We start from the raw sequence: 19,059 nt of genomic DNA on the forward strand, positions 1-19,059 counted from the left end.
CACCACATTCGAATAGGGCTCTGATCAAAAGTAGTATGCAATATAGGGAATCGGATGCCATTTCAGACACAGCCATGGTGTGAGACAATAGTTTACAGTGCCTTTAAGATTCTCCCTCTATTTCCATAGCCACCACAGTCAAGGCTTAAAGGGGAATGGAAACACTTTAGGAAGTAAATCTAACCTGTTGGGGATAGGGGGCAGTATTTACATGGCCGGATAAAAAACGTACCCGATTTAATCTGGTTACTACTCCTGCCCAGTAACTAGAATATGCATATAATTATTGGCTTTGGATAGAAAACACCCTAAAGTTTCTAAAACTGTTTGAATGGTGTCTGTGAGTATAACAGAACTCATATGGCAGGCAAAAACCTGAGAAGATTCTGAACAGGAAGTGGCCTGTCTGACAAGTTCTTGTTCATCTTGGCTCTTTTTATTGAAGACTGAGGATCTTTGCTGTAACGTGACACTTCCTACGGCTCCCATAGTCTCTCAGAACCCGGGAAAAAGCTGAATGATATCGAGGCAGCCCCAGGCTGAAACACATTAGCGCGTTTGGATAGTGGCCTGTCAGAGGACCATTAGACTGGGGCTCGTGCACGAGGGCACGAGATGTTTTTATTTTCCCTCTCTTTGAACGAAAACCACCACTCCCAGTCGGAATATTATCGCTTTTTTACGAGAAAAATGGCATAAAAATTGATTTTAAACAGCGGTTGACATGCTTCGAAGTACGGTAATGGAATATTTAGAAATGTTTTGTCACGAATTGCGCCATGCTCGTCACCCTTATTTAGCCTTTAGGATAGTGTCTAGAACGCACAAACAAAACGCCGCTATTTGGATATAACAATGGATTATTTGGGACCAAACCAACATTTGTTATTGAAGTAGAAGTGCTGGGAGTGCATTCTGATGAAGAACAGCAAAGGTAATAACATTTTTCTTATAGTAAATCTGACTTTGGTGAGTGCTAAACTTGCTGGGTGTCTAAATAGCTAGCCCTGTGATGCCGGGCTATCTACTGAGAATATTACAAAATGTGCTTTCACCGAAAAGCTATTTTAAAATCGGACATAGCGAGTGCATAGAGGAGTTCTGTATCTATAATTCTTAAAATAATTGTTATGTTTTTTGTGAACGTTTATTACATTTACATTACATTTAAGTAATTTAGCAGACGCTCTTATCCAGAGCGACTTACAAATTGGTGCATTCACCTTATGATATCCAGTGGAACAACCACTTTACAATAGTGCATCTAAATCTTTTAAGGGGGGGGGGGGTTAGAAGGATTACTTTATCCTATCCTAGGTATTCCTTAAAGAGGTGGGGTTTCAGGTGTCTCCGGAAGGTGGTGATTGACTCCGCTGTCCTGGCGTCGTGAGGGAGCTTGTTCCACCATTGGGGTGCCAGAGCAGCGAACAGTTTTGACTGGGCTGAGCGGGAACTCTGCTTCCTCAGAGGTAGGGGGGCCAGCAGGCCAGAGGTGGATGAACGCAGTGCCCTTGTTTGGGTGTAGGGCCTGATCAGAGCCTGAAGGTATGGAGGTATGGAGGTGCCGTTCCCTTCACAGCTCCGTAGGCAATCACCATGGTCTTGTAGCGGATGCGAGCTTCAACTGGAAGCCAGTGGAGAGAGCGGAGGAGCGGGGTGACGTGAGAGAACTTGGGAAGGTTGAACACCAGACGGGCTGCGGCGTTCTGGATGAGTTGTAGGGGTTTAATGGCACAGGCAGGGAGCCCAGCCAACAGCGAGTTGCAGTAATCCAGACGGGAGATGACAAGTGCCTGGATTAGGACCTGCGCTGTTTATCGTGAGTAATTTAGTAAATTCACCGGTAGTGTTCGGTGGGAATGCTAGTCACATGCTAGTCACATGCTAATGTAAAAAGCTGGTTTTTGATATAAATATGAACTTGATTGAACAAAACATGCATGTATTGTATAACATCATGTCCTAGGGGTGTCATCTGATGAAGATCATCAAAGGTTAGTGCTGCATTTAGCTGTGGTTTGGGTTTATGTGACATTATATGCTAGCTTGAAAAATGGGTGTCTGATTATTTCTGGCTGGGTACTCTGCTGACATAATCTAATGTTTTGCTTTTGTTGTAAAGCCTTTTTGAAATCGGACAGTGTGGTTAGATTAACGAGAGTCTTGTCTTTAAAATGGTGTAAAATAGTCATATGTTTGAGAAATTGAAGTAATAGCATTTCTAAGGTATTTCAATATCGCGCCACGGGATTACACTGGCTGTTGAGTAGGTGGGACGCAAGTGTCCCACCTAGCCCAGAGAGGCTAAGCAAAGAGATGTATTCAATCCAGAAATACTAAACATGTGCATTTAACATAAAAAACATCTCTATATTCAGCTTTTTTGATTGTCAACAAGGTTTATTTGTGCTATGGTCAGCACCCTTTTTTAATTGTCATAGTAACGACTGACGCCAGTGCGTCACTGGCAGGAATTAGCAAATTGTCTGTGGTATTGAGTTTTCGCGCGGAGAGTGAACCGAAGAGAGTAAGGTTAGGTGTGGACAACGAAGATGACAACAACAAGTAGTAATTCTATATGAATTGGCAACAAAAAAATTCCTTGGTAAACTACCATCCTGCCCAAGGACCCACAACTTTTGAAGAACTGGCTCCATGTCCTGAAGAGGAAGGACGTGCCAGCTCGAGCTAGAAGGATCTGCAGACAGCACTTCGCGGAGGCAGACTTCGTGATGAAGGGCACTTTTGATCCAGCAACCGGGAGTTTCCGAATGGAAAGGAGTCATAGGCCTACGCTGAAGCCCTCTGCTTGCGCCTCCATTTGACATTTTGATGGTTATGGTATTTTTTTTATTCATTTCACCTTTACAGTATTTAAAACCTGTTGGGGATAGGGGGCAGTATTTGCACGGCCGGATAAAAAAACGTACCCGATTTAATCTGGTTACTACTCCTGCCCAGTAACTAGAATATGCATATAATTGTTTGATTTGGATAGAAAACACCCTAACGTTTCTAAAACTGTTTGAATAGTGTCTGTGAGTATAACAGAACTCATATGGCAGTCAAAACCCTGAGACAAATCCTGACAGGAAACTGAAATCTGATGTGTGGATATCACTTCAAACATTTGCCATTGAAACACACAGGGGCTTGTGAATCATTTAGCACTTCCTATGGCTTGCACTAGATGTCCCCAGTCTTTACAAAGTGGTTTGAGTCTCCTACTATTAAAATTGACTGAAAGAGAGGCTGTTTATCTTGGTCACAGGGGATGGGCCATTACCATTGTGACGTCGGCGCCCATGGGTACTCTCCCTTTTCGAAACGTTTTGAAAGACAATGCAACCGTCCCAATGGAATATTATTGAAGCCCTGGTTGAAAAAGCCCCTAAAGATTTATGTTATACAACGTTTGACATGTTTGAACGAACTTAAATATATATTTTTTGCTCATTCCTGACGACAAGTCAGACGCACACGGTACATTTTCACTAGCCTTCGGAGCGCGCTAACACTATTGGGACATAAATTATTAACTTTTTTGAACAAAACTACATTTGTTTATGGACCTGGGATCCCTAGAAGTGCCTTCTGATAAAGATAATCAAAGGTAAGGGATTATTTACAATAGTATTTTTGATGGTTGATCGTTCCAAGATGGCTCCAACATTTATAGCCTAGACTTTTTTTCTGGGCATACCACGTCGTTTATTGTGATTTCCCAGTAAAGTTCTTTTTAAATCTGGCAAAGAGATGGCATTCAAGACATGTTAATCTATAAGTCTTTGAATGACAATATTACATTTTAACAATGTTTTCGAATAGTAATTTTGTAAATTGTAGCGTTAATTCACCGGAAGCATTTGAGGGAAAAGATTTTCTGAACGTCATGCGCCGATGTAAAATGCTGTTTTTATATATAAATATGAACTTTATCGAACAAAAAATGCATGTGTTGTGTAACATGATGTCCTTGGAGTGTCATCTGATGAAGGTTGTCAAAGGTTAGTGCTGCATTTAGCTGTGTTTTGGGTATTTGTGATGCATGCTAGTTGCTTTGAAAATGGCTGTGTGATTATTTCTGGCTGGGTACTCTGCTGACATAATCTAATGTTTTGCTTTTGCTGTAAAGCCTTTTTGAAATCGGACAACGTGGTTCGATTCAGGAGAGGTGTATCTATAAAACGGTGTAAAATAGTCATATGTTTGAGAAATTGAAGTTATAGCATTTATGAGGTTTTGCATTTAGCGCGACGCGATTCCACTGGCTGTTGATTAGGGTGGGACGCAAGCGTCCCACTGGCCCAGACAGGTTAACCAGGTAGGCTAGTTGAGAACAAGTTCTCATTTGCAACTGCGACCTGGCCAAGATAAAGCATAGCAATTCGACACATACAACAACACAGAGTTACACATGGAATAAACAACACATAGAATCAATAATACAGTAGAACAAAAGAAAACAAAAAGTCTATATACAGTGAGTGCAAATGAGGTAAGTTAAGGCAATAAATAGGCCATGGTGGTGAAGTAATTACAATATATCAAATAAACACTGGAATGGTAGATGTGCAGAAGATGAATGTGCAAGTACAGATTCTGGGGTGCAAAAGAGCAAGATAAATAAATAAATACAGTATGGGGATGAGGTAGGTAGATAGATGGGCTGTTTACAGATGGGCTATGTACAGGTGCAGTGATCTGTGAGCTGCTCTGACTGCTGGTGCTTAAAGCTAGTGAGGGAGATATGAGTCTCCAGCTTCAGAGATTTTTGCAGTTCGTTCCAGTCATTGGCAGCAGAGAACTGGAAGGAAAGACGACCAAAGGAGGAATTGGCTTTGGGGGTGACCAGTGAGATATACCTGCTGGAGTGCGTGCTACGAGTGGGTGCTGCTATGGTGACCAGTGAGCTGAGATAAGGCAGGACTTTACCTAGCAGAGACTTGTAGATAACCTGGAGCCAGTGGGTTTGGTGACGAGTATGAAGCGAGGGCCAACCAACAAGAGCGTATAGGTCGCTATGGTGGGTAGTGTATGTGGCTTTGGTGACAAAACGGATGGCACTGTGATAGACTGCATCCAGTTTATTGAGTAGAGTGTTGGAGGCTATTTTCTAGATGACATCACCGAAGTCGAGGATCGGTAGGATGGTCAGTTTTACAAGGGTATGTTTGGCAGCATGAGTGAAGGATGCTTTGTTGCGATATAGGAAGCCGATTCTAGATTTAATTTTGGATTGGAGATGCTTAATGTGGGTCTGGAAGGAGAGTTTACAGTCTAACCAGACACCCAGGTATTTGTAGTTGTCCACGTATTCTAAGTCAGAGCCATCCAGAGTAGTGATGCTGGACGGGCAAGCAGGTGTAGGCAGTGATCGATTGAATAGCATGCATTTAGTTTTACTTGCGTTTAAGAGCAGTTGGAGACCACGGAAGGAGAGTTGTATGGCATTGAAGCTCGTCTGGAGGTTAGTTAACACAGTGTCCAAAGAGGGTCCAGAAGTATACAGAATGGTGTCGTCTGAGTAGAGGTGGATCAGAGAATCACCAGCAGCAAGAACAACATCATTGATGTATAAAGAGAAGAGAGTTGGCCCGAGAATTGAACCCTGTGGCACACCCATAGAGACTGCCAGAGGTCCGGACAACAGGCCCTCCGATTTGACACACTGAACTCTATCAGAGAAGTAGTTGGTAAACCATGCGAGGCAATCATTTGAGAAACCAAGGCTATCGAGTCTGCCAATAAGAATGTGGTGATTGACAGAGTCGAAAGCCTTGGCCAGGTCGATGAATACGGCTGCACAGTAATGTCTCTTATCGATGGCAGTTATGATGTCGTTTAGGACCTTGAGCGTGGCTGAGGTGCACCCATGACCAGCTCTGAAACCAGATTGCATAGCGGAGAAGATACAGTGGGATTCGAAATGGTCGGTAATCTGTTTGTTAACTTGGCTTTCGAAGACCTTAGAAAGACAGGGTAGGATAGATATAGGTCTGTAGCAGTTTGGGTCTAGAATGTCACCCCCTTTGAAGAGGGGTATGACCGCGGCAGCTTTCCAATCTTTGGGAATCTCAGACGATACGAAAGAGAGGTTGAACAGGCTAGTAATAGGGGTTGCAACAATTTCGGCAGATAATTTTAGAAAGAGAGGGTCCAGATTGTCTAGCCCGGCTGATTTGTATGGGTCCAGATTTTCTAGCTCTTTCAGAACATCAGCTATCTGGATTTGGGTGAAGGAGAAATGGTGGGGGCTTTGGCGGGTTGCTGTGGAGGGTGCCGGGCAGTTGACCGGGGTAGTGGTAGCCAGGTGGAAAGCATGGCCAGCCGTAGAGAAATGCTTATTGAAATTCTCAATTATAGTGGATTTATCGGTGGTAACAGTGTTTCCTAGCCTCAGAGCTGTGGGCAGCTGGGAGGAGGTGCTCTTATTCTCCATGGACTTTACAGTGTCCCAGAACTTTTTTAAGTTAGTACTACAGGATGCAAATTTCTGTTTGAAAAAGCTAGCCTTAGCTTTTCTAACTGCCTGTGTATATTTGTTCCAAACTTCCCTGAAAAGTTGCATATCACGGGGGCTATTCGATGCTAATGCAGAACGCCACAGGATGTTTTTGTGCTAGTCAAGGGCAGACAGGTCTGAGGTGAACCAAGGACTATATCTATTCCTAGTTCAACATTTGTTGAGTGGGGCATTCTTATTTAAGATGGTGAGGAAGGCACTTTTAAAGAATAGCCAGGCATCATCTACTGACGGGATGAGGTCAATGTCATTCCAGGATACCCCGGCCAGGTCGATTAGAAAGGCCTGCTCGCAGAAGTGTTTTAGGGAGTGTATGACAGTGATGAGGGGTGGTCATTTGGTCGCAGACCCATTACGGATGTAGGCAATGAGGCAGTGATCGCTGAGATTTGGATTGAAAATAACAGAGGTGTATTTGGAGGGCGAGTTAGTTAGGATGACAGCTATCAGGGTGCCCGTGTTCACGAATTTGGGGTTGTACCTGGTAGGTTCACTGACAATTTGTGTGAGATTGAGGGCATCAAGCTTAGAGTGTAGGATGGCCGGGGTGTTAAGCATGTCCCAGTTTAGGTCACCTAGTAGCATGAACTCAGAAAACAGACAGGGGGCAATAAATTCACATATGGTGTCGAGGGCACAGCTGGGGGCAGAGGGAGGTCTATAGAAAGCGGCAACAGTGAGAGACTTGTTTCTGGAAAGGTGAATTTTTAGAAGTAGAAGCTCGAATTGTTTGGGTACAGACTTGGATAGTAATACAGAACTCTGCAGGCTATCTTTGCAGTAGATTGCAACTAAGACACGACTAAGACATCCAGGTTGGCAGAGTGTTCTAAAGCAGTGAGTAAAACAAACTTAGGGAGTAGGCTTCTAATGTTAACATGCATGAAACCAAGGCTTTTACGGTTACAGAAGTCAACAAATGAGAGCACCTGGGGAGTGGGAGTGGAGCTAGGCACTGCAGGACCTGGATTAACCTCCACATCACCAGAGGAACAGAGGAGAAGTAGGATAAGGGTACGGCTAAAGGCTATACGAACTGGCCGTCTAGCACGTTCGGAACAGAGAGTAAAAGGAGCAGGTTTCTGGGCACGATAGCATAGATTCAAGGCGTAGTGTACAGACAAAGGTAAGGTAGGATGTGATTACATTGAAGGTAAACCTAGGCATTGAGTAGTGATGAGAGAGATATAGTCTCTAGAGACGATTAAACCAGGTGATGTCATCGCATATGTAGGAGGTGGAACAACATGGTTGGTTAAGGCATATTGAGGAGGGCTTCAGTGAAATATGACAGTAATCACTAACCAGGACAGTAATGGACGAGGCATATTGATATTAGAGAGAGGCATATTGATATTAGAGAGTGGCCCGACTGCCCGGAGCTTCCAGAGTGGCCCGACTGCCCGGATCAGCCAGAGTGGACCGACTGCCCGGATCAGCCAGAGTGGCCCGACTGCCCGGATCAGCCAGAGTGGCCCGACTGCCCGGATCAGCCAGAGTGGCCCGACTGCCCGGAGCTGCCAGAGTGTCCCGACTGCCCGGAGCTGCCAGAGTGGCCCGACTGCCCGGAGCTGCCAGAGTGGCCCGACTGCCCGGATCTGCCAGAGTGGCCCGCCTGTCCGGATCTGCCAGGGTGCCCCGCCTGTCCGGATCTGCCAGGGTGCCCCGCCTGTTTGGATCAGCCAGAGTGGCCCACCTGTCCGGATCTGCCAGGGTGCCCCGCCTGTCCGGATCTGCCCGAGTTGCCTGCCTGTCCGGATCTGCCAGGGTGCCCCGCCTGTTTGGATCAGCCCGAGTGGCCCGCCTGTCCTCCGGCCCAGCCCGAGTGGCCCGCCTGTCCTCCGGCCCAGCCCGAGTGGCCCGCCTGTCCTCTGGCCCAGCCAGAGTGGTTCGTCTGGCAGGGTCAGCCCGAGTGGCCCGTCTGCCCGGCGCCGCCGAAGGTGGAGCGAGGTCCACGTCCCGCACCCGAGCCACCTCCAGGATAGGTGGGTTGGGGAGGGAGGGTGTAGCACAGTGCCGTCGTTGACGGCAGCCACCCTCCCTTCCCTCCCTTATTGTTTAGGGGGTATTGTTTATTGGTTTTGTTGGGGTATTGGGGATTTTTTGTGTTTCCTTATACACCAAGTCACTTGGCTCTGTCATATCCTCACATGGTCTCTCATATCATTGCTATGCAGATGACACACAATTAATCTTCTCCTTTCCCCCTTCTGACAACCAGGTGGCGAATCGCATCTCTGCATGTCTGGCAGACATATCAGTGTGGATGACGGATCACCACCTCAAGCTGAACCTCGGCAAGACGGAGCTGCTCTTCCTCCCGGGGAAGGACTGCCCGTTCCATGATCTCGCCATCACCGTTGACAACTCCCTTGTGTCCTCCTCCCAGAGTGCTAAGAGCCTTGGCGTGACCCTGGACAACACCCTGTCGTTCTCCACCAACATCAAGGCGGTGACCCGATCCTGTAGGTTCATGCTCTACAACATTCGCAGAGTACGACCCTGCCTCACACAGGAAGCGGCGCAGGTCCTAATCCAGGCACTTGTCATCTCCCGTCTGGATTATTGCAACTCGCTGTTGGCTGGGCTCCCTGCCTGTGCCATTAAACCCCTACAACTCATCCAGAACGCCGCAGCCCGTCTGGTGTTCAACCTTCCCAAGTTCTCTCACGTCACCCCGCTCCTCCGCTCTCTCCACTGGCTTCCAGTCGAAGCTCGCATCCGCTACAAGACCATGGTGCTTGCCTACGGAGCTGTGAGGGGAACGGCACCTCCGTACCTTCAGGCTCTGATCAGGCCCTACACCCAAACAAGGGCACTCCGTTCATCCACCTCTGGCCTGCTCGCCTCCCTACCTCTGAGGAAGCACAGTTCCCGCTCAGCCCAGTCAAAACTGTTCGCTGCTCTGGCACCCCAATGGTGGAACAAGCTCCCTCACGACGCCAGGACAGCGGAGTCAATCACCACCTTCCGGAGACACCTGAAACCCCACCTCTTCAAGGAATACCTGGGATAGGATAAAGTAATCCTTCTAACCCCCCCCCCTTAAAAGATGAAGATGCACTATTGTAAAGTGGTTGTTCCACTGGATATTATAAGGTGAATGCACCAATTTGTAAGTCGCTCTGGATAAGAGCGTCTGCTAAATGACTTAAATGTAAATGTAAATGTAATTGTTTCTGTTCAGTTGTGTTTCAGCTGTCAGTGCTGTTGAGCTGTCAGTTTTTTCTTGTTTTGTAGTGTTCCAGTATTCTTTTTTGAATTAAATCATGAACACTAACGCCGCTGCACCTTGGTCTTCTTCTCTCCATGATGACAGCCCTTACAAATCGGTCCGTTATACTCCGGTTTGAGTCACGTTGTTCGAACTGGCGAGAGCTTTCCGAGCTAAAGGTGAGCTGATGACCGCTAGCAATGGTTTGCTGACTGATAGCTGGTAGGTAGTTAGCTGGCTAGCTTCAGTTGAGGGATTCCAGATCCGAAGTAAATAGAAATACTTTGGGGAAAAAAACAGATCCACGCCACATTGGGTGAGGCAGGTTGCAGGAGAGTATTTAGAAGTTGGGGTTTAGGAAAATATTTTTAACCTCTATGGGCCCAGAAAAATACGCGTTGCGATACAGACTAGCCGCCATGTTGGGGAGATCTAAAATCGAAAATACTATGTAAATAATCCATTACCTTTGATTCTCTTCATCAGATGTCACTTCCAGGTATCACAGGTCCATAACGAATGTAGTTTTGTTCAAAAAAGCTCATCATTTATGTCCAAAAATCTCCGTCTTGTTAGCACATGATCTAAGCCCGCCGGACTTCATTTCATGAACGAGGGGAAAAAATATATTTACGTTCGATCAAACATGTCAAACGTTGTATAGCATAAATCATTAGGGCCTTTTTTAACCAGAACATGAATAATATTCAAGGTGGACGAATGCATTCTCTTTTATAACGTATTGGAACGAGGGTACCCAACATGAACTCGCACGTCAGGTGTCTAATGGGCCATCATCGTTCCATGGCTCTTGTTCGGTCAGATCTCCCTCCAGAAGACTCAAAACACTTTGTAAAGGCTGGTGACATCTAGTGGAAGCAATAGGAAGTGCCAAAATATTCCTCAGCCCCTGTGTTTTTCAATGGCATAGGTTTAAAGGTAATACAACACATCAGGTATCCACTTCCTGTCAGAAAATGTCTCAGGGTTTTGCCTGCCAAATGAGTTCTGTTATACTCACAGACACCATTCAAACAGTTTTAGAAACTTTAGGGTGTTTTCTATCCATATATAATAAGTATATGCATATTCTAGTTACTGGGTAGGATTAGTAACCAGATTAAATCGGGTACATTTTTTTATCCAGCCGTGCAAATACTGCCCCCTAGCCCCAACAGGTTAAAAGATATACGAAGAAAAATATGTAAAAAGATATATACAAGGGACACGACAGGACAAAGACAAAGATGTCTGACTGCTACGCCATCTTGGATTCATAATGGTTACCGACCGACCATCATCAACATCGCTGACTTTGGAGTCAAGCAAAAGCGACTGAATGGAGGGGTCAATGCAACGGAGCCTGAGGTAACGTTATTAACCAGTCATGACTGTTGTTGACTAGGCTAGTGTTAGACACTGGAAACTTTGTTGCAACTCTAGTTCAAGGTACCTAATTGCGTCTGAAGTGTTTTGTGTAACACCCCCCAGCAAATAACGTTAGCAAGCAACACAACTGCAACTAAAATTGCAACAGTTTCTCCTTGTACCCCTGTTATTAGGTAGTTACTGTAGCTAATGTAGCTTCCACCTCAGATTGTCAAGTACTGTAATACATTTTGTTGACAGATTTGTTTTTGTAATGTTTTGTTAGCTCCACCTCATTTAGCTAGACTGAAGTTGACATAGTTAATGTTTGCTGAAAAATAAATGTCCCTGTATTTGCTGTGTGTGTGTGCATGTGTGCGTGTGTGTGTGTGTGTGTGTGTGTGTGTGTGTGTGTGTGTGTGTGTGTGTGTGTGTGTGTGTGTGTGTGTGTGTGTGTGTGTGTGTGTGTGTGTGTGTGTGTGTTGACAAAGTATATGAGACAGAGAGCTTGTTAATGCTGATATATTGACTGATATATTTGGGTTGAGTTGTTTTAGGATGACATCTTCATCCCTGAAAATGTTTTCATCCTGGAAGAGACTGTGCAGGTTAGTGCAGCATGCCAAACTGACCCCTAGGTGCCAGTGTTCCTGTTCCCCGAGTGTTCCTGTGCTGCTGTGGAGAAGAGGTCCACCATCACTAAAGAGCCCAGCAGGATTGCGCTCACAACCATCAGTATACAACCGAGTAATGTCCCTATACGCCACAGATGGAGCTGACGGAGAGTGAGATCAGTGAAGACCAGAACTCGCTGTATGAACCTGAGAGCTCAGAATCACAATCATCACAGTGCGAGCCAAGATGTAGTATCGATCACTTTGGGGGAGCAGCTGGTGTTCCGAAAATGAAGAAAGAGCAGGCCATTCAACAGCGAATTCAAAGATACACATCGGAGTGGAATTGTTTTTCCACATCAACAGATGTGCTACCTTGTCCCAGTCCCGCTGTTTCGATTCTCTCTCTCAACCTGTGAATACTCAGCTATGAAAAGCCAATTGACATTTATTATTTTCATGTAAAAAGGGCTTTTGTAAAATACATTTGAGTGATTGATTGTTTGCTGTGCTGGATGCTGTGTATTCACTAACTGTCTGAGTAATGGGACATTTTTATAGTATCTGCAACATATTTTGGTGTGTATTTAATCTGCATCCTAACTTCTTAAATGGCAATCAGCAGTAGAAACAATAACACAGTGTCTCCCTGCTCCTCTTTCGGTAAAGAGCTGAGGGATGGGGCTGGAGAAATGTAACCACTTTCAAATTCATAGACAGAGCCATAGATGCAAGGTCTGACCATCCATAATATCAAAATTGCAATCCTGTTCCTATGATCTGTACCCAGTTCGCTTTGGATACAGGCGTCTGCTAAATGGCATATATTGTTAAAGTCTACTTTGACTCTGCCAACTAGTGTAGCTGCCCAGTGTAGTTACCATTCCTTTCCAATAGATGGCATCCAAAGCTAGTTGAAGTCACTACTCTAGCAACAGTTACACGGTATTAGTGCGTGTTGAAAGTAGTTTTATCTTCAAAGCAAGTGTATCTGGTGACGCTTGAACCTGTTGTTATAGTGGACAAGCTAACTAATACTATTTTTACATAACCTGTTAGGGCTAGGGGGCAGCATTTGCACGTCTGGATAAATTTTTTTTACCCGATTTAATCTGGTTACTAATCCTACCCAGTAACTAGAATATGCATATACTTATTATATATGGATAGAAAACACTCTAAAGTTTCTAAAACTGTTTGAATGGTGTCTGTGAGTATAACAGAACTCATTTGGCAGGCAAAACCCTGAGACATTTTCTGACAGGAAGTGGATACCTGATGTGTTGTATTGACTTTAAACCTATCCCATTGAAAAACACAGGGGCTGAGGAATATTTTGGCACTTCCTATTGCTTCCACTAGATGTCACCAGCCTTTACAAAGTGTTTTGAGTCTTCTGGAGGGAGATCTGACCGAACAAGAGCCATGGAACGATGATGTCCCATTAGACACCTGGCGCGAGTTCATGTTGGGTACCCTCGTTCCAATACGTTATAAAAGAGTATGCATTCGTCCACCTTGAATATTATTCATGTTCTGGTTAAAAAGGCCCTAATGATTTATGCTATACAACGTTTGACATGTTTGAACGAACGGAAATATATTTTTTCCCCTCGTTCATGACGAGAAGTCCGGCTGGCTTAGATCATGTGCTAACAAGACGGAGATTTTTGGACATAAATGATGAGCTTTTTTGAACAAAACTACATTCGTTATGGACCTGTGATACCTGGAAGTGACATCTGATGAAGAGAATCAAAGGTAATGGATTATTTACATAGTATTTTCGATTTTAGATCTCCCCAACATGACGTCTAGTCTGTATCGCAACGCGTATTTTTCTGGGCGCAGTGCTCAGATTATTGCAAAGTGTGATTTCCCAGTAAGGTTATTTTTAAATCTGGCAAGTTGATTGCGTTCAAGAGATGTAAATCTATAATTCTTTAAATGACAATATAATATTTTACCAATGTTTTCTAATTTGAATTATTTAATTTGTGACGCTGACTTGACTGCCGGTTATTGGAGGGAAACGATTTCCTCAACATCAATGCCATAGTAAAACGCTGTTTTTGGATATAAATATGAACTTGATAGAACTAAAAATGCATGCATTGTCTAACATAATGTCCTAGGAGTGTCATCTGATGGAGATTGTAAAAGGTTAGTGCATCATTTTAGCTGGTTTTATGGTTTTGGTGACCCTGTCTTTGACTTGACAAAACATTACACACAACTCTTGTAAATGTACTGTCCTAACATACTCTAAATTTATGCTTTCGCCGTAAAACCTTTTTGAAATCGTAAAACGTGGTTAGATTAAGGAGATGTTTATCTTTCAAATGGTGTAAAATAGTTGTATTTTTGAAAAATTTGAATTTTGACATTTATTTGGATTCAAATTTGCCGCTCTTGAAATGCATCTGCTGTTGATGGAGTGCACCACGGGTGGCACGCTAGCGTCCCACCTAGCCCATAGAGGATAAGGCGCAGGCATTAGGTCTTTGACTTGAAAAAAATGACAGCAGGCTAGATTTACTAAATTAACTTTGCCTTTGCTTCTGGGTATGCGCGCTTTATGGAAGAAACGACACTCGCAGGGATGAGACGCCATACACCTTGTCCAACTCTCCCTTGTGCCCATAGGGTGAACTGGCAATAAACTGTTAGCCTGTATGCTCTGCAAAAAAATCACAAGAAAAGTTAGTCTGATACCGAAACTAAATCACAATGTATGATTGTGTAATGGAGCACGCCCCATTATTGGTTAGAATGAGATTTCATGAATCATGATGCTGTCTGCGATTTGAACTCCGGTCGTCTAATCTAAAAGGTAAATGTCTTACCATCGCGCTGAACAGCGCTGGGGATAAACATCATTATAGGATACTGATTGTATATATTGAGCACCTATCCATCTATCGATATTAACCTTAAACAATTTATAATCAAGCAACATTTCACCAATTATTTAACTGACATATCGGCTGCTGACTGGTTGAGTAACCTCTTCTGCCAGGAAGTCCTTCATAAGTATTAGTGACACGTCCAATAAATACATTGCCATCCAGACTTCCAGGAACCTCTGACTGGATGTAATACAGCCACCATCCGCTGGGGTTTTGTAGAGAAATGGTGGTGATACAGCACAACACACACACTCCAACCCTAGCCATTATCTGGCAGCATCCCCACTCACACCTGTTTGTGTTTGGTTACGCAGACCCTCTAGCTGAGGTGATTCAGGCGGCATATCTGTGTTGTTCCTACTACAAGAATTAAGTATTTGTTCTGGGGCAACGATTAGCTCAAACATGAACGGCTTCAGTAGGTTTATTGGTTCCCTAACTACCGTAAATTCCGGGCTATAAGCCGCAACTTTTTCCCCACGCTTTGAACTTCGCGGCTTAAACAATGACGTGGCTAATATATGGATTTTTCCCGCTTTCAAATTTGTGGGTCCTGACAGCATGGAGCATTGTCAAAAAATCTACTATCATCAACGGGTTTCAAAAGGCTGGACTGCTGCGTGTTGAAGAGGGCTCAGCGAGGGATTTGCCTCCGGATGAAAGTGACGAGAGCGACAATGAAAACGATCCAATATCAGATGAAGCAATTCTGAGGCTATTCAACTCCGACATCGAAGGAGATGGTTTCAGTGCACAGGAGGAGGAAGATAGTGACCAATGACTTTCTTGGTAGGCTACTGTTTACTGCTATTTTTTTTGTTTGTTAGAAGCCGTGTTTTGTTAAAGCCTATTTATTTTTGTTACAAACCGTGTTTCATTAACCTCTTGGCGTTCCCCTAGGATAGGGGGCGCTAAAGCGATTTTTGAAAAAAATGTGTGCCCATTTTAAACGGCCTCCTACTTAAACTCAGAAGCTAGGATATGCATATAATTAATACTTGTGGATAGAAAACACCCTAAAGTTTCTAAAACTGTTTGAATGGTGTCTGTGCGTATAACAGAACTCATATGGCAGTCAAAACCCCGAGACAGATGGAAACAGGAAGTGGAATTCTGAATTGAACTCAACTTCATCACGTTGCCTATTAATCACACCGTGAGCTATGGTTCATTGAGCACTTCCTATTGCTTCCACTAGATGTCCCCAGTCTTCACAAATTGGTTTGAGCCTTCTACTGTTAAAATTGAATGAATGACACGCTGTGGAACGTGGTCACACGGAGAGGGCCATCACCATTATGACGCCGGCGCCCCTGGTTACCCTCCCCTTTCGAAACATTTTGAAACACAATGCAATCGTCCCCCTCGAATCTTATTGGCTCTCTTCTTGAAAAACGCCCTGAAGATTTATGTTATACAACGTTTGACATGTTTGAACGAACCTAAATGGGAAAAAAATTAATTTTTCTCGAAATGGCTGTCCCGTGGCCGACTGAAGTCTTGGAGCAGCCTTCAGACGCGCTAACAAGAACAAGCTCTTGGAACATAAAGGAGTATTTTTTTCGAATGAAAATACATTTGTTGTGGACCTGGGATTCCTGGAAGTGCTTTCTGATGAAGACAACCAAAGGTAAGGGATTATTGACAATAGTATACAAGACTAGATGTGATATGCGATTGTTCCAAGATGGCGCTGAACTGTAACGTTAGCCTATTTTTCAGAGTATCGCATCCCCTTTCATCGCAAAGTATGATTACCCAGTAAAGTTCATTTTAAATCTGGCATTACAGGTGCTTTCAAGAGATATTCATCTATAAATCTTAGAATGACAATATTACATTTTTAAAATGTTTTCGAATAGTAATTTAGTAAATTGTAGCTCTGTTTCATCGGATGCATTTGAGGGAAAATAGTTAGTCAACGTTACGCACCGATGTAAAATGCTGTTTTTATATATAAATATGAACTTTATCGAACAAAAGAATTCATGTATTGTGTAACATGATGTCCTAGTTGTATCATCTGATGAAGATTGTCAAAGGTTAGTGCTGCATTTAGCTGTTTTTTGGTTATTTGTGATGCATGTGGTTGGTCGGAAAATGGCTATGTGGCTACTTTTACGATATACTCCTCTAACATAATCTAATGTTTTGCTTTTGCTGTAAAGCCTTTTTGAAATCGGACAACGTGGTTCGATTCAGGAGAGGTGTATCTATAAAACGATATAATTTGAAATATTATTATTTTTTTAAATTATTAAATTTTGTTATGCTAATGGCGATATGATTTTTCGCTGGAGGCCGCACAGGGGTTAAAGCCTATTTATTTTTGTTACAAACCGTGTTTCGTTAAAGCCTATTTATTTTTGTTACAAACCGTGTTTCGTTAAAGCCTATTTATTTTTGTTACAAACCGTGTTTCGTTAAAGCCTATTTATTTTTGTTACAAACCATGTTTCGTTAAAGCCTATTTCTTTTTGTTACAAGCCGTGCTTCGTTAACCTGTTGGGGATAGGGGGCAGTATTTGCACGGCTGGATAAAAAACGTACCCGATTTAATCTGGTTACTACTCCTGCCCAGTAACTAGAATATGCATATAATTATTGGCTTTGGATAGAAAACACCCTAAAGTTTCTAAAACTGTTTGAATGGTGTCTGTGAGTATAACAGAACTCCTATGGCAGGCCAAAACCTGAGAAGATTTCAAGCAGGAAGTGGCCTGTCTGAGAAGTAGTGTTTCATCTTGGCTCTTTTTATTGAAGACTCAGGATCTGTGCAATAACGTGACACTTCCTACGTCGTCCATAGGGTCTCAGAGCCCGGGAAAACGTTGAACGATATCGAGGCAGGATCTGGCTGAAACACTTTATCGCTTTTGGCAAGTGCCACTCATGGTAATATGGGCTTAGGCGCGTGCCCGCTTCGACCGAATGGTTTCTTTTCCTTTGTCTGTTTATCTAAACGCAGATTCCCGGTCGGAATATTATCGCTTTTTTATGAGAAAAATGGCATAAAAATTGATTTTAAACAGCGGTTGACATGCTTCGAAGTACGGTAATGGAATATTTAGAATTCTTTTGTCACGAATTGCGCCATGCTCGTCACCCTTATTTAGCCTTTAGGATAGTGTCTAGAACGCACAAACAAAACGCCGCTGTTTGGATATAACGATGGATTATTTTGGACCAAACCAACATTTGTTATTGAAGTAGAAGTCCTGGGAGTGCATTCTGACGAAGACAACAAAGGTAAGAACATTTTTCTTATAGTAAATCTGACTTTGATGAGTGCTAAACCTGCTGGGTGTCTAAATAGCTAGCCCTGTGATGCCGGGCTATCTACTGAGAATATTGCAAAATGTGCTTTCACCGAAAAGCTATTTTAAAATCGGACATATCGAGTGCATAGAGGAGTTCTGTATCTATCATTCTTAAAATAATTGTTATGCTTTTTGTGAACGTTTATCGTGAGTAATTTAGTAAATTCACCGGCAGTGTTCGGTGGGAATGCTAGTCACATGCTAATGTAAAAAGCTGGTTTTTGATATAAATATGAACTTGATTGAACAAAACATGCATGTATTGTATAACATAATGTCCTAGGGTTGTCATCTGATGAAGATCATCAAAGGTTAGTGCTACATTTAGCTGTGGTTTGGGTTTATGTGACATTATATGCTAGCTTGAAAAATGGGTGTCTGATTATTTCTGGCTGGGTACTCTGCTGACATAATCTAATGTTTTGCTTTCGTTGTAAAGCCTTTTTGAAATCGGACAGTGTGGTTAGATTAACCTGTTTGGGCTAGGGGGCAGTATTGAGAATTTTGGAAAAAATATTTGCCCATTTTTAACTGCCTCCTACACCAACTCAGAAGCTAGAATATGCATATTATTGTTCAGGTTTGGATAGAAAACACCCTAAAATGTCTAAAACTGTTTGAATGGTGTCTGTGAGTATAACAGAACTCCTATGGCAGGCAAAAACCTGACAAGGTTTCATGCAGGAAGTGGCCTGTCTGACAAGGAGTCGTGCGTCTTGCATCTGTTTATTGAAGAGTAAGGATCTTAGCTGTAACGTGACAATTCCCAGGGCTCCAATAGGCTCTCAGAACCCGGGAAAAACCTGAACGATGACGAGGCAGCCTCTGGCTGAAACAGATTATCGCCTTATCCAAGTGGCCGATCACAGGACCATTGAATGAGGCGCGTGCACGATTCGCCCCCGTGGAGAAATTTCATTCGGCTGTTTAGCTTATTGCAGATTCCCGGTCGGAATATTATCGCTTTTCTATGAGATAAATGGCATAAAAATTGGTTTTAAACAGCGGTTGACATGCTTCGAAGTACGGTAATGGAATATTTAGACATTTTTTGTCACGAATTGCGCCATGCGCACGACCGTTATTTACCATTCGTATAGTGTCTAGA

The 19,059-nt window shown here is 43.4% G+C and overlaps 1 protein-coding gene across 10 annotated transcripts in view; it reads right to left on the bottom strand.

Moving 5' to 3' along the window:
- The window catches only part of LOC106560362 (mitogen-activated protein kinase 10), a 126,300-nt gene that overhangs the window by 28,273 nt on the left and 78,968 nt on the right, over nt 1-19,059 (bottom strand). The gene's annotated exons all lie outside the window — the stretch shown is intronic.

Source organism: Salmo salar, chromosome ssa01 (assembly GCF_905237065.1).
Source record: "Salmo salar chromosome ssa01, Ssal_v3.1, whole genome shotgun sequence".
NCBI classification, from domain to species: Eukaryota; Metazoa; Chordata; class Actinopteri; order Salmoniformes; family Salmonidae; genus Salmo; species Salmo salar.